General features: G+C 49.5%; 1 long non-coding RNA gene across 3 annotated transcripts in view; it reads right to left on the bottom strand.

Annotated features, from left to right (window-relative positions):
- The window catches only part of LOC138525845 (uncharacterized), a 341,157-nt gene that overhangs the window by 271,561 nt on the left and 45,454 nt on the right, over positions 1–24,142 (bottom strand). For 2 of the 3 annotated variants that reach the window (XR_011283452.1, XR_011283451.1), the window contains exon 1: positions 13,207–13,307. The exons of the other annotated variant lie outside the window; for it this stretch is intronic. This is a non-coding gene — a long non-coding RNA (uncharacterized lncRNA). Of the gene's footprint in view, positions 1–13,206; positions 13,308–24,142 lie in introns of those variants that run through there. 3 annotated transcript variants of the gene reach the window in all.

Genomic DNA, 24,142 nt, shown 5'->3' on the forward strand with positions numbered 1-24,142 from the left:
TCCGCCATCGCCGGAACCCTGCAAAACAAGAGACATCATTACTTAAGACTTTAAAGACATTAGAATTACTCGAAACTTACCGTTCGTGCAGTAAACGACGGACAGCAGTCCTCTGAAGTCAAGAGGCCTGCTCCCCTTATCCAGTGAAGAAACTGGTTACAGCACCCTGCCCCGAGGCAGATGGAGAGCACAGCGTTCACTTACCTAAGGTGAGAGCGTTAACCTTTGGGGTTCTACAGGAGAAGAGAAAGGGAAGAAGAGAGAGACATTCAATAACCCAGTTCCTTAATCCCATATTTTCTATCTGCAGACATCTTACCCTTCGAGTCAGACATACAGTGCACAGAGGTCCAGTCCAAAGAGCCAGCCGTGTGTTACACATCACCTTTGAAGATACAGTATACGCCCAGTCAAGACCGGCGCCTCTACGGGAATCAGGTGAGCGTTACAGAACGCAAAGCCTACCACAAAACTCCCATCCAGGCGCTATGGAAACCTCGGATACCGACCAGCTAGCCCAGTTACTTGGGGAACTAAGGGCAGAAGTGCATGCAGCCCGTCAGGAAACGAACGCTCTAAGAAGGGAACTGATTATTTCCAAGGAGCGAACAGATGATCTCGCTAGACAATTGATACAGTCACAAGCCGGACAGACCCCGTTACCCGCATCTGGGGGAAATCTTCTTTCTACATCCTCTATGAATCCAGTGCAGATCAACCTACCTGGGAATGTACCTCTGGCTCCGCCCGAACGATTTTCTGGTGACCCAAAGAGGTTTGCAGTATTTATCAATCAGTGCCGGTTGCATTTCTTATGCCGGCCAGCAGCCTTTCCAACTGATCAAGCTAAAGTAGCTTTCGTGCTTTCGTACCTTAGTGGCAATGCGGCAGACTGGTCGATCCCTCTAGTAAATCAAGATGATCCGGTCCTCCATGATTTTCAAGCTTTTCAGCTCAGTATGGAAAAACTGTTCGCAAGACATTCACAGGGGCAGGCCTTGGACAATGAGCTTCTTTCGTTGCGACAAGGTAATCAAGACCTTTTGGTTTATATTGCGTCTTTCAACAGACTGATAGTGGAAACTCAATGGCCTGAGGACAAAAGGATTACGCTGTTTTATAGAGGTCTACGTGGAGAGCTCAAAGATGTGTTAGCCCAAGTAGTGAATCCCCACAAGAATGTTCGGACTATATAAACTTCGTTCAAATAGATCACAGACTGCAGAACAGGAAGGCCGATCGTTCCAAGTTTGATGCTCGAGTATTTTCCAAACCGCCAACTCCTTCCAAAGGAGTAGACTCCGGGGAACCCATGCAAATAGGGGGTCTGAAAGGTCCTCTAACACAAAAGGAGCGGGAAAGGAGAAAACAGTTGCAATTATGCCTCTATTGCGGAAACTCAGGGCACTTTCTTCGAGACTGTCCGGTGAAACCTGCCAAGAAGGCAGTAGGAGCTGCAGTTACCAAAGTTACAAACTCTGAGCAGGGAAACGACCTCGCCCGACAAGAATAGAGGTCCTCTTGCCGAGCGTGAAAACCAGTTCCGTTACCTCGCATTTCGTGATACCTATGGTCCTCATTAGCCCTGATAATCCGGATCGATTACATGCAATTGAAGCTTACGTCGACAGCGGTGCCATCGGCAATTATGTGGATCATGAAATGGTTTTGAGGATGAATCTAACTCTTTGTCCCAAGGCTGTAAAGGACGTCATTACTACGGTGGATGGTACGGAGATAGCCTCCGGGCCAGTAACGCATACCACTCAAGAGGTGACGCTAGTAAGTCAAGATGGACACCATGAGAAGATCGTGTTCGATGTGATCAAGGCCCCTCAGTTTCAGATTATTCTAGGAATACCTTGGTTAGAGAAACACAATCCTCTGATCGATTGGCGAGCAAGAACGGTCCAGTTTCCAGAATGTGTCTCTACTTGTCACCCTCCACCTGGTGTTGCACTGGAAGCAATTTCTTCAGAGACTCCCCAGTTACCTTCCGAATACCTAGAATACCAAGATGTTTTCCGGAAGGATCAGGCTAACTCACTACCTCCTCATAGGTCTTATGACTGCCAGATAGACCTGATACCTGGATCTACTCCTCCTTGTAGTAGAATTTATGCCCTCACCGAGCCTGAGAACCTTCACCTTCGACAATACCTGGATCAATACCTGGCAAATGGGTTTATTCGTCCTTCCAAGTCCCCTGCTTCTTCAGCTTTGTTCTTCGTTCCAAAAAAGGAAGGAGACCTTAGAACTTGTATAGATTATCGCTCCCTGAACCAGATCACCGTTAAGAATAGATATCCGTTTCCTTTGATCCCTGAACTCCTGGACCAAGTCAGAAAAGCATGCATATATACAAAGCTGGATCTTAGAGGAGCTTACCACTTGGTACGAGTAAAAGAGGGCGATGAATGGAAGACGGCCTTCCGCACCAAGTATGGGCTATTTGAATATCAGGTCATGCCCTTCGGACTTTGCAATGCCCCGGCCGCCTTTCAATATTTTATGAACGATGTCCTCAGAGAGCTCATAGACGTGTGTGTTGTTGTTTACATTGACGACATCCTCGTTTATTCTTCATCGGAATCTGAACATCGGAAACACGTGAAAATGGTCCTCGAAAGATTGCGTCAACACAAACTTTTCGCTAAGTTGGAAAAATGTGTTTTCAACGTGACTGAAGTTGAATTCTTGGGATTCATATTATCACCTGGCGGAGTGCGTATGGATTCAAAGAAGGTCGATGCAGTTCTCAAATGGCCATCACCATCCTCCGTAAAAGGTGTGCAAAGCATGTTAGGCTTCGCTAACTTTTACCGCAGGTTTATCCCCGAATTCTCTCGAATAGTCCAGCCCATCACTGCCTTGTTAAAGAAAAACAAACGTTTTGAATGGTCTACCGAGGCGGATCAAGCTTTCCAGGATTTGAAGACTAAATTTATCTCTGCACCAATCTTAAAACACCCTCGCCCCGAACTCCCCTACATCGTGGAAACTGATGCTTCAAGCCTTGCCACGGGGGCAGTTCTATCACAAAAGGACCCGGTAACCAATCAGTTGCATCCCGTGGCATTTTGGTCCCGCAAATTCTCGCCTCCTGAAATCAATTACACGATTACTGACAAGGAACTTCTGGCTATCAAGTCTGCCTTTAAGGCTTGGCGGCATTATCTGCTGGGGGCCCGACACACCGTTACTGTGATTACGGATCACCGAAACCTGCAATATTTGAAAACCGCAAAAGCCCAATCCTCTAGACAACTCCGTTGGGCATTATTCTTTGCCGAGTTTGACTTCATAATTACCTATCGACCTGGTACAAAGAACGGTAAAGCTGATGCCCTTTCTCGGATGGGAGTGGAAGAACACTTGATCAACCCTAAACCTGTACCAATCATTCCCGAACAAAGAATTCTGGGTGTAATCGCCACAGAATCCATAGAGGAAGTTAAGGATAAAGCCAGGCAACTTGTAACTCCAGCAGACATACAGAATTGGCATCTGCAGGGAAAGGACTTTGCAGTAAAGGACAACTTATTGTATTTCCAAGAACGATTATACCTACCCAGCACAGATTTACAGAAAAAAGTAATCTCTTGTTATCACGATTCTTTAATGGAAGGACATCCCGGTATGGCCAAGACCTCAGAAAAGATCAAGCGCTACTTCTGGTGGCCGTCTTGGAAAAAAGATATCAGAGACTTTATAATGTCCTGTGGAGTATGCGCCCAAAACAAGAGTCAAAAGGAAAGACCAGCAGGCCTCTTACGCCCTATTGACATCCCACCTCGCCCTTGGCATACGCTTTCTATGGACTTCATCACCGATCTACCTCCATGCTCCGGATACAATACGATTCTAGTAATCGTGGACTTATTCTCCAAGATGGCGCATTTCATTCCGCTCAAAGGCTTGCCAACAGCAGCAACTCTGGCCCGAGAATTTCTCGAAAACATCGTCCGACTGCACGGTTTTCCTTCGGTTCTAATTTCGGATCGAGGTAGTCAATTTATTTCTCATTTTTGGCGAAGTTGCTGTCGGTCGGCTCAAATTGATGTGAGACTATCGACCAGTCACCACCCTCAGACCGACGGACAAACCGAGAGGACCAATCAAACTCTGGAACAGTATTTACGCTGCATGCTGCAACAAACTGAAAAAACTTGGAAAGACATCCTTTGGATAGCCGAATATGCCTACAATAACTCTGTCCATTCGGGAACTGGGAAAACCCTGTTTTTTCTTTTGTACGGCAGTCACCCTCGAACCTCGGAGTTGGATCCTCTCCAAGATCTTGAAACACCAGCAGTAGACTACCTGCATTCTACAATCACCCAAGCCTTTAAGGAAGCTGTTTCTCACCTTCAAAGGGCTAAAGAACAATACAAGAAAGGAGCAGATCAACATCGGAAGGAAGCCCCTCACTATCAAGTAGGGGATCAAGTCTGGTTATCCACCAAATATCTACCACTAAAAGGGCCACGCACATTCAACCCAAGATACCTTGGTCCCTATTCCATCACTACCATAGTAAACCCAGTAGCGGTCAAGTTGGACTTGCCTCCGCACATGAAGATACATCCAGTCTTCCACGTCTCTCTATTAAAACCCGTGCAACCTCAAACCCGACTAACTAAATCTCCAAAACCTATCCTAGTTGATGGAGAACTCGAGTTTGAAGTCAAAAGCATTCTGGACTCCAAGATCTCCAAATCTAAACTATTTTACATAATTGACTGGAAAGGCTATGGCCCCCAAGAGAGATCCTGGGAACCTGCTGAATATGTCCACGCTCCTCGCCTAATCAAAAGATTTCACCGAACATTTCCTGACAAGCCAAAACCCCCGGAGAAGCCCGGTTTGGGAGGGGCCTTGAGGGGGGGTACTGTCATGATCTCTGCTTCCAAAAGGTCAGGGTTTTCCCAACTCCCTTGGAAGCAGATCCATAACCCAGGTTCCGAGTGCCAACCAGTCCCAATTGGGACCTTTTGGACCCAGTCCTGGCGCCAGTGGCACCAGGCTCATAAATATGCCCAGTCCCAGTGCTGGAAGCGCCGGGCTCATAATGCTTGGGTGGACTTACCTGCAGCAGACCATGCTGCTTACTTGCCTGCCAGTTGAGCCTCTGATCCTCTTCTGTTTGGAACTACTTTTCCTGTTGGGTGGGGCAGGAGCCACTCCCTAGATTCAGAACACTGGAACTCTTCTGGAAAGCAGGAACTCTTTTCTTACCTAGGCGTGGCTGTGGAAGGAGACACCTAAGCACTACAGGAGGCTATTTAAACCACACCCGATGGATGAATCTTGCTTTGCGTTATTCTGCATCCTCTGCAGCAGAACGCTCATCGTGTCTTCTGCATCTGATCCTGGGCCTAAGGAAAAAGGCTTACCATCCTGAATCCAGTCTTCAGCAACACCTATAAAGACAAGAAAGAACAGGTTAGCATTACGGTCTTCAGTGACAGCTCTTCACTTACCTGGTCCATCGGCTGTCACCAACGCCTCGCGCTGCATTCCGGCATCTGAAAGACAAAGGCTTACCTACTCTTCGTGCGCTCCGGAGGTCTTCACACTGCATTCCGGCATCTGAAAGACAAAATCTTACCAACTCTTCGCACGCTCCGGAGGCCTTCGGCGCTGCATCCCGCATCTGAAAGACAAAACAAGGTGCGTTTAAAGACATTGGGGAACTTTAATACTCACGTGCCATTACTCCTTTCCACATCTAACCCAGTGGGTATTCCGGCACCCTGCAGCCGCTCCGAACTTGTACCTGCAAAATAAAAAGACAGTTAGAGCGCATCGTGAAGCAGGCAACAAGCGCTTACTTACGTGCTTCCAGGCGCTTCTATTCATCACACGGGCTCCATCTTCAACTCACTTCAGCCCGTCATCCGCCATCGCCGGAACCCTGCAAAACAAGAGACATCATTACTAAAGACTTTAAAGACATTAGAATTACTCGAAACTTACCGTTCGTGCAGTAAACGACGGACAGCAGTCCTCTGAAGTCAAGAGGCCTGCTCCCCTTATCCAGTGAAGAAACTGGTTACAGCACCCTGCCCCGAGGCAGATGGAGAGCACATCATTCACTTACCTAAGGTGAGAGCGTTAACCTTTGGGGTTCTACAGGAGAAGAGAAAGGGGAGAAGAGAGAGACATTCAATAACTCAGTTCCTTAATCCCATATTTTCTATCTGCAGACATCTTACCCTTCGAGTCAGACATACAGTGCACAGAGGTCCAGCCCAAAGAGCCAGCCGTGTGTTACACATCACCTTTGAAGATACAGTATACGCCCAGTCAAGACCGGCGCCTCTACGGGAATCAGGTGAGCGTTACACCAATGTACACACAGCCTCCCCAGACCCTGTGTCTCCAGGCTCCCCTCTTGCAGACCCCGCCAGTAACATGTCAAAAATTCACATACACAACCACTTTTCTAATCCTTTATAAACCCCTTGATATTTATCCGGAGAACATCTTGGAGCAATGGAAGTCAACTCTTGATCGTGCTACCTGTGAACATCTGTGAGCACTGCAAGTCAACTCTTGATCATGCTACCTGCTCTCCTGCTACTAACTCCCTTGCTTGCTGAATCTAGTTGTTTGTTAGTCAAGGTAAGGGCAGTTCACAATTAACTTCACTATATTCATCTCTTTCTGATCTCAAAATTTCTATTTTGACCTAATGGGCCTCATTACGACCCAGGCGGTAATCTTCCGTCATTACCGCCATTGCGTAATGAGCGTTCACGCCGTGGGCCGATGGCGTAAAGAGCGCCACATTACGACCCATCGCGCACAAGCATTACGCCATGGCGGTAATGCAATTAACGCCATGGCGGAAAAGGCCCCTACCGGCATCGTAAAGCGAGCAAGGTGCACTTCCGCCACCGTAAGTAGCGGCCACCGTAATTAGCGGCCACCGTAATTTGCGGTGGCCGTAAAAAGCAGAACCGGAAATAGCGTCATCGCGCCGGAACGGGAAACAGCACGTCGGCCATCTTTAAAAACACAATCCATTGCCATCCTACCGAACAACACCAGATCCAACCCTGACACCTGTCCCAACCAATCACCCACCCATCCAACTTCCCAAAAATGCCTAAAGCTGTTAAGAAGGCATGTGACCGCCAGCGCCAGGAAAGATTCAGCCGGGAGGAACTCTGCATGCTTGCGGAGACCCTGCAAGACAACGCAGCTGTCGTTTTCTCCCCGGAAATGACCAGGACAGCGATAGGGAAAAAGAAGGCCATCTGGGCCCTGGTGGCCGAGCGCGTCAGCGCGGTGGGGACCATACCCCGCACCCCACAGCAGTGCAGGAAGCGCTGGGACGACCTTCGCATACGGGTCAGAGCCGTCATCTCTGCGAACCGCAACCTTGCCCTGGGTACCGGTGGAGGGTCGGAATCCCCACTAAAACTCCAACCGTGGGAGGAGATTTGTGCAACCACGATTGGCATGGAAGCCATTGAAGGCGTCGGAGGGATGGAAAGGGGAGCTCCGACATCAGGCGATGAAGGTAGGTGCCTCAAACAAGACATGCCATAGTCACTGCAGTCTATTCATGTGTAGCACAAGGATGCCCTAGAGTGTAAATGCAACACATTTCCACACTGCCCATAGCCACATGCGAGCACCATACCTGCATACACTGCTGGCACCCGCATACCTGCATCCACATTCCACACTAAAAGGAGACAACCTGCATGGCCCTGCCTGAAATCTGCCTCATCTACTGACCAGAATAATGTCTATCATTGTCATTCCAAAGTCCGCAGACCCATCAATAACGCCCTCCCTCCTTTGCTCCACCACAGGCACAGATTCACACCCCGAGGACCAGGACACCCCTGCGACGAAGAGAGCCAAGAAGGCCAATAATACCGTCCCTGCACCCTCAACCTCAGCTGCAGTGAGGCAGACCCCACAACAAGCAGGACCCACTGCAAGCATACCGGACGTCCCACCGGCAAGCGCCCCTGTAGTCAGCAGGCCAGCAGCAGCTGCTCCACCTCTACCAACATTGCCTGCCACAGAAGGCACCGGGTCAGCGGCCAGCAGCAACATGGGTGAGACAGCTGCAATAGCTGCATGTTCAGACTCAGACATTGAGGAGCACGAAGTCAGAAGCCCCACTGACCTACTACATTCCCCCTGTTTGTCAGACGCCAGCCCCCATGAGGATCACACACAGGGGCACACAGAGGTAGAGGAGTGGCCTTTTACCCCATGCCCAGTCCTCAGTCCACAGGAGGGGAGCAGCCCCTCCATCACACCACCAGCACTGGCCATGGGCCAGCAGGGGCAGCAGTCCCTCGAGGACATCACAGAACGGCAGCAACAACTGTCCACGATGCTGGCTGAGCATGCCGCGGAATGTGTGGGGGCTAGGGCAACCATTGAACAGGCCACGGAGACCCTAAGGGCCGAAGTAGCGCAGAGCACTGCCACCCTGAGGGATGCCATGCAGGCCATGTCCAGGGACATCTGTGCTGAACTTGCCGGCTTGCGTTGTGCGCTCACTGAGCTCACCCACACCCTACAGGACGTGCATGCACGGGGGCAGGCAGGGACATCCTCCACTGCCAGTTCTGCACAGAGCAGCCCCGTCCGACGTTCCGGACGTAACCTGCGCTCCACAGCCAGGGGTGCCCCGGGGGCCGGGAGAGGGGGCTTGTAACAGCCTGTGGCCACTGTCACAGGCATCTGTTGACACCTACATGGGGTGTGTTGGGGTGTGCAGGGGGGAGGGGGGAGGGGGTGTGTTGTGGTGTGCAGGGGGGAGGGGGAAGGGGGTGTGTTGGGGTGTGCAGGGGGAGGGGGGGTGTCACGACGTTTCATAGTTTAAATACACTTTTTTCTTTCCCAAAATGAAATGTGTGGACATTTTCATTGCGTATGTGTGCTTTATTGGTGTACAGTCCACAGTGTGCATGTCCCAGAGACACACAGTGCCCCAAGTGCAGTCTCCATGTGATTCACACCAGCCGTGTGTGCTAGAAGCAGTGGCCGATGATACTTTGGCGCATTGCACGCCCCTCCTGTGCGTCGCCTCCTCCATGGGGTGCCGCCTCATCTGCACCCTCCTCATCCTCATCGTCAGGTGGTTGCAGTTCTGCGTCAGGGGGCAGGGGCACATTCCGTCTGACGACATATTGTGTAGCATGACACATGCCATGACGATCTTTGCCACCTTCTCATGGTGGTACAGGAGTGCCCCACCAGACCTGCTGAGGCTTCGGAACCGTGCCTTCAATAGGCCGAATGTCTGCTCTATGACCACACGAGTACGTGTATGTGCACGGTTGAAGTCCTCCTCGTGCTGGTTCTGCGGGTTCCGGACTGGTGTAAGGAGCCACCTCTTCAGGGGATAGCCTGCATCACCTGTATGTAGGCGAGAATGTATGTGTCAGTCATGTCGTCTGATCAAGAACATGATGTGCCACCATGGCTTGCATCCAACTGTTACTTCGGCTCACTTCTACATGCACTAATTGATTCACACAATGCAACCAGTATATGCTCATGGCTCCCATGGCCTGTTTTGCATGCCATCACCTAATGTATGCAGAGGGGTTGAGTGCATTGTGAGTGCCCATCCTCTGTCTCCGTTCTCTGTGTTACTCACAGCCAGGTGGAGTATGCATCATTCCCCCCCTATCAGCCAGGTGGAGTATGCATCATCACCCCTCGCCCTATCAGCCAGGTGGAGTATGCATCATCCCCCCCCTTTCAGCCAGGTGGAGTATGCATCATTCCCCCCCACTTTCAGCCAGGTGGAGTATGCATCATTCCCCCCCCTTTCAGCCAGGTGGAGTATGCATCATTCCCACCCCTATCAGCCAGGTGGAGTATGCATCACCCCCCCCTTTCAGCCAGGTGGAGTATGCATCATTCCCCCCACTTTCAGCCAGGTGGAGTATGCATCATTCCCCCCCCCCTTTCAGCCAGGTGGAGTATGCATCATTCCCCCCCCCCCCGTTCAGCCAGGTGGAGTATGCATCGGTGCGTCATTCACCTGCCCACTTCCATGACATTGGACTCACCGAGTAGCCAGGATCTTGGGCCTGCATGTCGCTCCATGTAGCGTGGTATTGTGGAGTTCCTCAGGACCATAGAATCATGGGTTGATCCGGGGAATCGGGCACAACAATGTGTGATGATCTTGTTGGAGTCACAGACCATTTGCACGTTGATTGAGTGGAACTGTTTCCGGTTGCGGTACGGTACCTCCATGGCACGTGGAACCACCAATTCCACATGGGTGCAGTCGATGGCACCAATGCAACCGGGTATGCCGGCTAGTGCATGGAAACCCACTTTGGTGTTTGCAATGTCCTGGGCAGTCCGTGGTAATGAGATGTGGTCGTCTGTGTGCTTGAGGAGGGCATCGAGCACTTGGATGAGTGTTTGTGAGAATAATGGTTGTGAAATGCCATGCAAGTACCCCACTGTGTGCTGGTAGGTGCCTGTGGCCAGGAAGTCGAGTACAGACACTACCTTCAGTAGGGGGGGGGGGGGTGGCGGTTGGAGTTTCTATCATGCTGACGATGTCGTTGTGTATCATGTCTACGATGGCGGTGATGGTGTCCTGGTCCAAACGGTACAGGGTGTGGATCTGCTCAGCAGTGAGGTTGAATGGATTGGCTCTGATGCGTGGGATTGGGGGCTGCCTGCGTGGTGGCACTGGCTGTGCTGGTGGGGCTTGCTGGGCCTGCCTTGCCCTCCTTCTCCTCCTGCGTCTCCTCTGTGCTGCCTGTTGTTGTTGTTGCTGTTGTAGCACATGCATTGCTATCAGGTCCTCCAGCCCCAACATTGCTAGTCGTATTGGTATCATTGTGGAGTGTGACTGGGTGTGGGAAGGGGTGGGGTGTGCTCTTTTTGTACTTCCTGAGTCTGTATTGCCTTCACCTGTGCTGTTTCTGTGCACCTGTGGCAGCTGCATTCACTTTACATGGCCCTTTACGGTTGGTTCGCGATGGCGTAATTAGCACCATGGCGGTAAGATACTTAACGGGTTGAGTGATGGCTTAAGGTGCATGTACGCTTGGGTCGGCATTTGCGTACCTTTCCGCCATGGCGCTAAGTACGGTGTGGCCGGTCGCGTGCGTGCACCCTTAGCGCAGTTAGCGGCAGCGTTAACTACGATGCTGCTAATGGCATCGTAGTTAACGGTCACGGGTCATGATCGGACCTGGCGGAAAACGATGGCGGTAACCATTTACCGCCATCGTTTTTCGCTTAGCGCCAGGGTCGTAATGAGGCCCAATGTACCTAGTAGTGGAATGTTCATTCATCTCAATGACTTTACCATTGTCTAATGTTTCAAGTGTTCTGATCTCGATATATAGCAAATTTCATCAGTGCCAATTGTAATAGAATCGCATCTTTCTCGGATCATGTCTATAGGCATGTTTCCTTTTGATGCATGAAAGTACATTCAATGGACGAGTAACACGTTACGATTTGTGTCACATCAATTAATTCTGTGTGATAGTTAGCTCAGTAAATATTTGACTACACTACACAGGTTTTGCTTCTTTGACCAAATCAAACATTGCATAGAAAACTGTGATATAATTCCATCAATATCATGCATTCAGTACCATTTTTTTGTAATTATGTATACATTTTTATACAGATCTTATAGATTTTTAAAGAATGTCTGCTTGTATGGTTTTGGGTTGCCGTTCTGGGAGCCATGTCAAAAGTATGGGCACAATCCTGCATACATTCCCAAAGGATATTGATTTGATAAGAAGATGGGTTCGATATTGTGGTTTTGTGATGGACGAGATTGAAAGTAGAGCCCAGGCTGTGGAGACTTTAGGACCAATCGATTCTGCATCTGCAGCCTGCACTTTACAGACAATGGCCCTCATTACGACCCTGGCGGAAATCAACCGACCGGACCGCCATAGCGTAAATAGCGTTTCCGCCATTGCACGACGGAGCAAAGTGCGGCTCATTCCGACCCATCGGGCACGAGCACCACGCCATGGCGGAAGTGCAAAGTCCGCGATGGCGGAAATGACCCCAAAACGGCCCACACCGCCGCCGTACGGCGCCCTAGGTGCAATACCGCCACCCATCTTAGCGGACACAGCAGTGAGCGCCAACCGGAAAGTACGGTGACCGGAAATATACGGAAACGGAAGTAAAAGCATGGTCCCGGAACGGTAAACATTACGCCGTACACCTATAAAACCACAAATTCCACACAACCATTAAAAATACTACCCTGAGACACATCCCAACCCGTCATTCACCCTAGTGAAACCAAGAAAAATGGGAAAAGTAGCGAAGAAAGCGTGCGACCGCAAGCGGCAGGTCCACTTCTCCCGTGAGGAACTCACCGTGCTCACAGAGACCCTCCAGGAGAATGCTGCCGCCGTCTTCTCCACGCAAATGACCAGGACGGCACTTGCGAACAAGAAGGCCATATGGGCCCTGGTGGCACAGCGGGTAAGTGCGGTGGGGACCGCAACCCACAGCAATGCAGAAAGCGATGGGACGACCTGCGGATACGCGTCCGTAGCATACTTTCTGCCAACCGCAACATTGCCACAGCTACCGGGGGAGGATCGGAATCACCCATCAAGTTGACCCCCTGGGAAGAAATCCGTGCCTCCACCATTGGAATGGAGAGCATAGAGGGAGTCGGAGGGATGGAGAAAGGAGTGCAGACATCCGAAGAATCAGGTAGGTGTCCCAAATAAAACAATGCCAAAACCACAATGTCCAATCATGTGAAGTACCACGTGTCCACATAGTGCAACAGTAACACATGTCCAGGAGAACGTCCACATACATAGGCCTGATAGCACACTTTAAAACTCACATCAAATACATAAATAATTAAAAATCCTAAAAACACCCTCTACACGTGCAGCAGGCACACCCTAACTGCAGGCTGCAAAACAACTGCACCCTCACTCCACACACAAATGAAACCACCTCCAAGGTCCCGACCCAAATCACCCTCAGGTACCACCCCAATGCATGTGATACATTGCCATTCCAATTCCCACAGACCCATTAATAACGCTCGCCCTCCTTTACTCCACCACAGGGTCCGATCCAAACGACGAGCTCCAGGACACCCCTACCAGCACACCTGCAAAGAGGGCCAAGACCAACGGCCAAAGACCCTCCACCTCAGCTGCACGCATCAAGACACGGTGTAACGCTTACCTGGACTCTGCGGGGACACTCACGATGGAACTACGTGACTCTGTTCTTCTCAATTGGTGTGGCTCCCAGTTCCCCCTTCAACCATGCGAATGTCAGTTCCTAGGACAAACACAAGAGATTTCTAAGAATTTTGATTAGCACTTCTATGGAGTTTGACTAATTCTACACTCTCATATGCCACTACAGCCCCTTCTTTAATTACCTTAGGAATTAATGTTGTTAGCTCTCCATCCTGCGTCTGTGCAGGGGCGCTAGTTCTGAAGAGGGGAGATGGAACCAGGATAACTGGGCCGGACTAAAGTGACTGGAATTAGGACTGGGAAATGTAGGAGTGCCTAGAGTGTGTGAGGAATTTCTACACCCACGCATTCATGGGCACCACAACCGGAAAACGAATTTACTTCAGGAAACGCACTCACAACCATATGTAAAGAACACACGCCAAGCTAAGATCCTTCACTGAGGAACACTCAGTAGTTATGAAGCGCAACTCAGCTCCATACGTTACGCGCAAACAATGTTCAGAAACCAATTACAATGCAACATTAAATTTCACTATATCATGAAAAGACTTATGCTGCTTCACAGGATAGAGCAAAGATACTTGCGAAAACTTTTCTGACAGGAAACTCTTGAATTATGGAAGTCGTTCCGTGACTGGAAAAATGACGGGGCTAAAGGAGTGACCGAAATGAAGTCTGTGACAGGAGTTCCAAAACACCGACTGTGGAAAATACTATGACTGGAAATTGTAGGAATTGCAGGGAGCTCAGGGAAACTGGAACGGGCCAAAAAGGGGACCGGAATGACAGAAGGGAAAGAGTAACAGGTGGCGCTAAAACGTGACAGGACCTAAAGCGGGACAGCGGCAAGCGTTGACTGGATTCTTCCGAACGCGAAGCAGGGAATGCTCGAGGGGAGGGGCTTAAATAGGAGGAGAGAGAAAACAACTAGACCTACGCTGCGCATTCTACCAGCATAAACCAGGCAGCCCTGTTGAGAGTTGGGAAGTACCGCCCATGCCTAATACTGCCCTGAGTTGCTTTTTCTTAAACTCCACGAATGGTAGATTGAAGACCAACTCTTTTTGGACGCAATTGTAGGAACCTTTGCTGTGATCATGACAGTATTCCCCCCCAAGGCCCCTCCTACGGTGAACCCTTCTCCCCCTGGCTTGCTGGGGTTATTCAGATGAAAGGATTTAATTAATCGAGGAGCGTGAATGTTTTCGAGGGGTTCCCAAGTTCTATCCTGCGGCCAATAACCCTTCCAGTCCACCAAGTAATGCAATTTTCTGCGAACAACCTTAGAGTCCAAGATAGCCTTTACCTCGTACTCTGGCTGGTCACCTTCCACAATTACAGGAGCCGGTGGACCCTGGATTCGGGTATTTGGACTTACAGCCTTCAACAAAGACACATGGAACACTGAATGAATTTTCATGTTTTTGGGGAGCGTTAATTTCATGGCCACCGGGTTGATGATCTTCTCAATGGTAAAAGGACCCAAGAATCTTGGAAGAAATTTCCTGGATCCTCTCAACCTCAGATTCCTTGTGGCCAACCAAACTGAGTCTCCCACCTTGTATTCTGGGGAGTCTCTTCGCCTTTGATCAGCAAACTTCTGAGCAGTCTTCGCCAAGTACAACTGTTTTCTGGCGAGGTGAACAGCGGTTATAATGTTGTCATGCAGTGTCTTAATAGCAGGCATTTCCAGAGATTCAGGTGGATCATGAACTGAGGTTCGTGGATGTCGCCCATAAACAGTGAAGAATGGACTTAATCCAGTCGAGGAGTGTACGGAATTATTGTAGGCATATTCTGCAATCCACAATATTTTCTGCCAAGAGTCGTCAGTTTGATGAAGCATGCACCTGAGGTACTGTTCCAACGTTTGATTTGTGCGTTCTGTTTGCCCATCAGTTTGTGGGTGATAACTAGTGGACAAACGTATCTCCATCTGAGCCATCTTGCAGCATCTTTTCCAGAATTCAGAGACAAATTGACTTCCCCGATCAGACACCACAATGGAAGGAAAGCCATGCAGCCTTACAATGTTCTCCAAAAATACCTTGGCTAGGACCGATGCAGTAGGCAATCCTTTCAATGCCACAAAGTGTGCCATCTTAGAAAATAGATCCACCACCACCACCAGTATGGTGTCAAATCCTCCACGGTTGGGTAAGTCTGTAATAAAATCTAGGGAGAGTGTATGCCAAGGAAGAGGCGGAACTTCCAATGGTTTGAGAAGACCGGCAGGTTTCATTTTCTGTGATTTATTTTGAGCACAAACTCCACAGGTCTTGATGAATTGAATTACATCCTTACGCCAAGTTGGCCACCAATACGATCTCTTGATTCTTTCTAATGTTTTAGTGACTCCCGGATGTCCTTCCATCAGTGCACTATGGTAGTCTGTGATCACTTGCTCTCGTAGCTTTTGAGTGGGCAAGAATAGTCGCCCCTTATAAAAGGGCAATTCGTCCTGTACATAACATTGTTCCTTTTCGGATTCCCATTTTTGCAATTCTGCAGTATTGATATTGGCTTTGATTTCAACTCTCAATTTTTCAAATAATGGATCTGTAACATCCATGACTCCAAGCACCTTTTCAACTGGAATTATCTCCACCGGAGTTGTGGCACTGTAAGCTTCTTCTCCCTTACCAATTCGGGACAGCGCGTCGGCCTTTCCATTACGGATACCAGGCCGAAATGTGATAACAAAGTCGTACTCAGCAAAGAAAAGAGCCCATCTCAACTGACGCGAAGATTGTGCCTTTGCTGAACGCAAGTACTGCAGATTCCGATGATCTGTGAAAATGGTAACTGTGTGCCTAGCCCCAAGCAGATAATGTCTCCATTCCTTCAATGCACACTTGATCGCCAACAACTCCTTATCAGTGACTGTATAATTCAATTCCGCTGCTGAGAACTTTTTTGACCAAAAGGCCACTGGGTGTAATTCGTGCGAGATAGGGTCACGCTGCGACAAGACTGCGCCCATGGCGACGTTGGATGCGTCGGTCTCTACCACAAAGGGAAGATCCAACTTAGGATGTTGAAGGACAGGAGCTGCAGTGAATTTCTCTTTAAGTTTCTGGAAGGCCTCACCAGCCTCATTTGTCCAAACAAAGGTCTTATTCTTTCGCAGCAACGACGTGATAGGATGAACCAGCTGAGAAAAATCAGACACAAATCGTCGATAAAAGTTAGCGAACCCCAAAAAACTTTGGACTCCTTTAACTGATGTTGGAGCTGGCCAGGATAGAATTGCGTCAACCTTTCTGTTGTCCATTTTCACTCCTTCCGAAGACAATATGAATCCCAAAAATTCCACCTCTGGAACATGGAAATGACATTTCTCCAATTTTACATACAAGAAGTTTTCCTCGAGGATTTGAAGAACAGAAGTTACATGTTTGACATGTTCCCGGGGGTCGGCAGAAAAAATCAGGATGTCATCCACATATATCACAACACAGATATCCAGAAGCTCCCGAAAAATGTCATTCATGAATGACTGAAAGGCTGCTGGAGCGTTACATAACCCAAAAGGCATAACCTGATATTCGAAGAGTTCATAACGTGTGCGAAAGGCAGTCTTCCATTCATCTCCAGGTTTAATACGAACGAGATGGTATGCTCCACGAAGGTCTAGTTTGGTGAAGATCCTGGCTCCTTTCACCTGGTCCAGCAACGTGGAAATCAGAGGCAAGGGGTATCGGTTCTTTATAGTGATTTGATTTAGGGCCCTGTAATCGATGCAGGTTCTTAGGTCTCCTTCCTTTTTAGGCACGAAGAACAAAGGCGATGCTGCTGGGGACTTGGATGGTCGAATAAATCCGTTGGCTAAATACTGATCCAGATACGTTTTCAAATGGAGGTTTTCCTTTTCAGTTAATGCATAAATTCGATGGCACGGAAGTTGGGCTCCTGGAACCAGATCTATCTGGCAATCATAAGGTCTATGAGGGGGCAGGACCTCAGCTTGCTTCTCCTCCTGAAAAACATCCTGGAACCGTTGATATTCATAGGGCAACAACCCAATGAGACCCAGCGTGACTTCTGGAGTGTTCGGCTGTAGTTTCTTTTCCTGAGCATGTTCTGTCCCATTACAAGTTTCTTTACACTCTGAACCAAACACCACAGTTCTTGCACGCCAATCAATGACAGGATTATGTCTTTCTAGCCAAGGAATTCCTAGGATGATCTGGAATTGTGGCGCCTGAATAAGGTCAAAGGAAATCTCCTCCTTGTGTTCCCCCAGGCAGAGCATTATGATATCGTTAGTGCGTTGTGTAACTGGACCTGACACAAGGGGAGTGCCATCCACTCCAGAAACATTTTCTACTTCCAACTTATCAGTTAACGGAATGCCCAATCTGCTTGCCAGGTTTAAATCCATATAGTTGCCGATGGCCCCACAATCAATGTAAGCGTTTAGCATGAATCTTTTAGTAGAACAATCCTGACTGAATAGGATAACTGGAATCACAAAGTGTGAGGTCGCCGAAACCTTCTTCACGCTCGACAAGCTGACCTCTATGCTTGTCGGGCACTTAAGTTTTCCGGAGTTTGCTCCTTGTTTTCCTGACTAACACCGCCCAGTGGTTTTCGTGAAGGTTTCACAGGACAGTCCTTCAGGAAATGACCAGCCTTCCCGCAGTACAAACAGAGCTGTTGCTGCCGCCTCTTTTCTCTCTCAGCTTGGGAGATAGGTCCACGAATGACACCTAGTTGCATAGGTTCGGCATGGTTCTCTGATGACACCCTTCCAGAAGTTTCCTTGGGGCGAACAAAATATGCCCGACTCTCTGGGCGACCTCGATCCATTCTCCGATCTTGAAGTCGGTGATCCAACTGGATGGTTAAGTCTATGAATTCGGCAATTCCTTCTGGGGGATTCACCACTTGTGCTAGGACATCCTTCAGCTCACCCCGCAACCCACGGTAAAACAAGGTAGTTCTTTTCTCTGAAGGCCAATTGGTTTCTGCAACAAGTCTATTGAAGGTGGCTACATATGCTAGCAAATCTTGATTACCCTGTCGAAGTGACAATAATTCATTATCTAATGCTTGTCCTTGGGTGTGGCGGGCAAAAAGTTTTTCTAGTTCGCATTGGAAGTTTTGAAAGTTTCTCAACACTGGATCATCTCTATTGACAAGAGGAACTGCCCAGTCAGCAGCATACCCACCCAGTTAAGACAACACAAAGGCCACCTTAGATTGGTCTGTGGGAAACGTTCCCGGCCTGCATAAGAAATGTAGCCTGCATTGATTCAGAAACACTGCAAACTTTTTTGGGTCTCCGAAAAAGCGTTCTGGGGGGGCCAAGGGAATATTTCCTGGTACGATTACTTGGACAGGAACTGATGGTGCAATTGGGGCTGAAACTTGGGGGTTACCAGGAGGCAACGGAACCTGACCAGCTTGTGACTGCAATAATTGGCGGGCCAACTCCTCAGTTCTATCCCGGTTTACCACTAACTCTTTCCTCAGAGCATTAGTTTCGGAACGTGCTGCATGCACTTCCGCTCTCAATTCCCCCAACAATTGGGCCAACAGATCAACCTCAGGAGTTCCCATGATGTCCAGGCAGAGTATGTTTCAATGGCTTCGCGTTCTGTAACGCTTACCTGGACTCTGCGGGGACACTCACGATGGAACTACGTGACTCTGTTCTTCTCAATTGGTGTGGCTCCCAGTTCCCCCTTCAACCATGCGAATGTCAGTTCCTAGGACAAACACAAGAGATTTCTAAGAATTTTGATTAGCACTTCTATGGAGTTTGACTAATTCTACACTCTCATATGACACTACAGCCCCTTCTTTAATTACCTTAGGAATTAATGTTGTTAGCTCTCCATCCTGCGTCTGTGCAGGGGCGCTAGTTCTGAAGAGGGGAGATGGAACCAGGATAACTGGGCCGGACTAAAGTGACTGGAATTAGGACTGGGAAATGTAGGAGTGCCTAGAGTGTGTGAGGAATTTCTACACCCACGCATTCATGGGCACCACAACCGGAAAACGAATTTACGTCAGGAAACGCACTCACAACCATATGTAAAGAACACACGCCAAGCTAAGATCCTTCACTGAGGAACACTCAGTAGTTATGAAGCGCAACTCAGCTCCATACGTTACGCGCAAACAATGTTCAGAAACCAATTACAATGCAACGTTAAATTTCACTATATCATGAAAAGACTTATGCTGCTTCACAGGATAGAGCAAAGATACTTGCGAAAACTTTTCTGACAGGAAACTCTTGAATTATGGAAGTCGTTCCGTGACTGGAAAAATGACGGGGCTAAAGGAGTGACCGAAATGAAGTCTGTGACAGGAGTTCCAAAACACCGACTGTGGAAAATACTATGACTGGAAATTGTAGGAATTGCAGGGAGCTCAGGGAAACTGGAACGGGCCAAAAAGGGGACTGGAATGACAGAAGGGAAAGAGTAACAGGTGGTGCTAAAACGTGACAGGACCTAAAGCGGGACAGCGGCAAGCGTTGACTGGATTCTTCCGAACGCGAAGCAGGGAATGCTCGAGGGGAGGAGCCTAAATAGGAGGAGAGAGAAAACAACTAGACCTACGCTGCGCATTCTACCAGCATAAACCAGGCAGCCCTGTTGAGAGTTGGGAAGTACCGCCCATGCCTAATACTGCCCTGAGTTGCTTTTTCTTAAACTCCACGAATGGTAGATTGAAGACCAACTCTTTTTGGACGCAATTGTAGGAACCTTTGCTGTGATCATGACACACGGAAGCAGCACAAATCAAGTGGCAGCACAGAGGAGGGAACTCCAACAGGCACCCCAGCAGCCAGCATGCCCACAACAGCACCACCACAGGTCCCCCCAATGGATGCCACAGTAGGCACTGCTTCTGGTGGCAGCAGCACCATAGGTGACACTGCATTAATGGCAGCATGCTCCGACACAGAAAACGGGGATGTCGAAGTTAGATCCATCCATGACCTGTCTCAATCCCCCTGTCTGTTCCATCCCGTACACCATGAGGATACCACGCAGGGGCACCCACAAGACGACGACTGGCCATCCCCCACAAGCCCTGTGGCAAGGCAACATGAGGTGATCAGCCACTCTGTGACACCACCGCAAATGGCCATGGCCCAGCAGAGGCAACAGTCCCTCGACCAGGTAATCGTGCAACAGCAGCAACTGGCCACGCTCCTCAAGGACCATGCCGATGAATGTGGGGGCACTAAGGCAGACATAGAAACATCAACTGAGACACTTAGGGCAGAAATGGAGAGAAGTACAGAGACACTAAGGGCACAAATGGAGAGTAGCACCGAGAGCCTGAGAGTAGAAATGGAGAGAAGCACCGAGAGCCTGAGAGTACAAATGGAGAGAAGCACCGAGAGCCTGAGGGGGGAACTGCATGCGACGTCCAAAGACGTATGTGCCGAACTTGCCGCAGTGCGCCGTGTGCTCACTGAGCTCTCACAAACCCTTAGGGACATGCATGGACGTGAGCAGGCAGAGACATCATCCGTTGCAAGTTCCGTCCAGGGCAGCCCCCAACGTAGATCTGGGAGGAACCTGCGCTCCACAGGCAGGGGTGCCCCTGATACCCGGAGAGGGGGCTTGCAATAGCGACTGCCCACTGACAATGAGCATCTTTGGACACTGGTGTTCGGGGGGGAGGTAGGAGGGTGGAGGGGGTGTGTTGGGCTCACTTGGGTGGCGGGTCGATAGGGTGTTTAACATGATATCACATATGCCATAAACAATGCACGATCATCCAATGAGATGTGTGGACATTGATCTTTGTGTACGAGGCCATTATAGGCGTACAGTCCATATTGTGCATGTTCCAGACACACACAGTGCCACGAGTCCCGTGTCCATGTATCAGCCACCAGGCGTGAGTGCTAGAAGCATGCATCTATGAGATGCTGACGAATGTCACGGCCCTCCTGTGCCTCGCAGACTCCTTGAGGTGCTGCCACATCCCCACCCTCATCATGACCATCTTCAGGTGCTTGCAGTTCTGCGTCAGGGGGCATGGGCACATTTCTACGTACGCACATGTTGTGGAGCATGACACATGCCATGACCATCTTTGCAACCTTCACATGGCGGTACAGGAGTGCCCCGCCAGACCTGCTGAGGCAGCGGAAACGAGTCTTCAGTAGGCCGAATGCCTGTTCTATGACTACACGGGTACGTGAGTGGGCATGGTTGTAGTCCTCCTCATGCTGGTCCCGTGGGTTCCGGACTGGTGTGAGGAGCCATCTCTTCAGTGGATACCCGGCATCACCTGTATGTGGACAATAAAGGAATTTTGAGGAATGCCATTGCTACGTACGCACCCCCCCCCTTCCTGCCAGGTCATTGCCGCATCACATACCCCACATCATCATGCATGAAATGAGACTCACCGAGTAGCCAGGATCTGTTCCCTGCGTGTCGCTCCATGTAGCGTGGTATTGTAGAGTTCCTCAAGACCATAGAATCATGGGTTGATCCAGGGAATCGGGCACAACAATGTGTAATGATCCTGTTGGAGTCACACACCATTTCTACATTCAGAGAATGAAATTGTTTTCGGTTGCGGTACTGGGCCTCCATGGCATGTGGGACGACCAATTCCACATGGGTGCAGTCGATGGCACCAATGCAACCCGGTATGCCGGCAAGTGCATGGAATCCCACTTTTGTGTTGGTAATTTCCTGCTCCGAGCGTGGTAGAGAGATGTAGTCGTCTGCGTGCTGCAGGAGGGCATCGAGCACTTGCAATAGTGTCCGTGAGAACAGTGGCTGTGATATGCCATGCAACTGTCCGACTGTGTGCTGGTAGGTGCCTGTGGCCAGGAAGTGGAGTACAGACACCACCTTCAGTAGGGGTGGGATGGCGGTTGGGCTATCTATCATGCTGACAAGGTCAGCCTGTGTCATGTCCACAATGGCGGTTATGGTGTCCCGGTCCAAACGGTAGAGGGTGTGGATCTGCTCATCAGTGAGGTTGAACGGATGTGCTCGGAGGCGTGGGATTGCGGGCTGCCTGCGTGGTGGTAGTGGCTGTGCTGGCGGCCCTTGCTGGCCCTGCCTTGCCCTCCTCCTCCTCCTGCGTCTCCTCCGTGCGGCCGGTTGTAGTTGGTGTTCGTCTTCTTCTTGAAGTTGGAGTACTTGCAGTGCTATCAGGTCCCCCAGGGCCAACATAGCTAGTCCTGCCGGTAGCATTTCGGAGTGGGTGTGGTTGTGGGAGGAGGCTGGGTGTGCAATTTATGTGTTTTCAGGCTGTATGGCCTCCACCTGTGGTGATTCATTCCACCTGTGCAAGCTGCTCTCCCCTTTGGGCGAGCACGTCCCGCACACAACGCTGCAATTCGACGAATGGCATCTTGCTATTACAATCATGTATTTGTACCCGATGGCAGTGTAACATTGGTTGATATGTTCATTCTGCTATGGTCCCATTGTTTCACATACTATCTTTGCAGTCGCGAACAGACTTGTGAAGGGTCAGTGGAACGTAGTACTCGAGTAACGGTGGACCCTCATGCAACACTGTACCGAGGTTCACCGACGGGCGGGGCGTCCCATTTGTGAGTGAAGGCAGTTGCCATTTTCACACACAGCCGCACTAGATGGATTAATTTGTGATTTCAAGCGGCCACAGATGCCTTTTCGACGTGATGTTGCAAATGAGGAATTCGAAGGGTGGCGCTTTCGGTTTTCAGCTAGCGGCGAGGAGAGGCCCACAGGTCTGACTGCAAATATAACGTTCTATTGTTCAATGTCCTTGGGACAGGGGCCATGTCGAGGATGCAATGATTGATATGAATAGTTTGGGATGCGCAATAGCGAAGTGGGCGATAAGGCTGGACGTTCCCAAATACATGTTACTTCACAACACTGGAATTACGGGCTGGGGCACAGTGGATTTTGCAGGCTGCATAACGCACAGACTCAATGGAAATTTCACATGTTATGTGAGTATGGAAACAGGCGTTTTCATTACGGGATGAGGGAATGATGTATGGATGCATGGACAGATGATTTGATACAGAGTTTGCCATGTACAGGGCTTCTTGGAATCTATCCACCTCCCCTGCGCTATGTGATGCAGGGCTGCCATAGTGGGACCATCGTCTATCTGGCCTTGTTGAGCCCTCCCTGTCTCGACGCGCCTTCAGACACTTGTGTCTATGCACGTTACCAATCCCATCTGATGGATTCTGTTTTAACAGACGCATGCACAGGAACACTCGTTTGTGATAGTGTTTTCACCTCGATATAGATAGTTATGATTCGCAAGTGGTTTTTGGGTGGTGATGATCCTTTGGAGTGGGCTAGCATGCATATGGCTGTGGATTTGGTGTGATCATTGAAGTGAGTAATTCAAATGTAGTTCTGATGGCCATACTATTCTTTTTCATTTCATTTGGGTGACAGGTATCTCCTCCCCTTTTGCCACTGCCATCTGTATGCCACTCCTGCAGATGGATTTTACTCCCGACAACTGCTGCTTCGTGTTAATCAGTGGAGCAGCATTACGATCTTATGGGACGATCGCCAATGGGCCACATGCCCTTACGCAGTACTAGTGGCTAGGAGCAACATTTCGGCCTTTCAGCTGGACTAGTGCCTCCCTATTGGGACGGCCCTGCGGTTCTAGGCGCTTCCATGTTGCCTTTTCGTACGAGAATGTAGCCCCTGTGTACCATGAAGGAACAGGGCGTTACACAAGAAGTAGCTGGTCATTTATTGCGGATGCAGCCCACAATGGTGAAATGTATTTTGGAGTTCATGGCCTAATGGCTGTATGGGCTTGGTGAATTTGTTGTGCATTAAATTTCTATTCTGATATGAACCGTGTAGCGTTCTTCTTTGCAAGTGATGTGGCATATTCCTATTTGGGGAGCGATGTATTGTGAGGAGATCTGCATTGGGTTCCAACTT

This window comes from Ambystoma mexicanum, chromosome 7p (genome assembly GCF_040938575.1).
Source record: "Ambystoma mexicanum isolate Mex_15411 chromosome 7p, UKY_AmexF1_1, whole genome shotgun sequence".
NCBI classification, from domain to species: Eukaryota; Metazoa; Chordata; class Amphibia; order Caudata; family Ambystomatidae; genus Ambystoma; species Ambystoma mexicanum.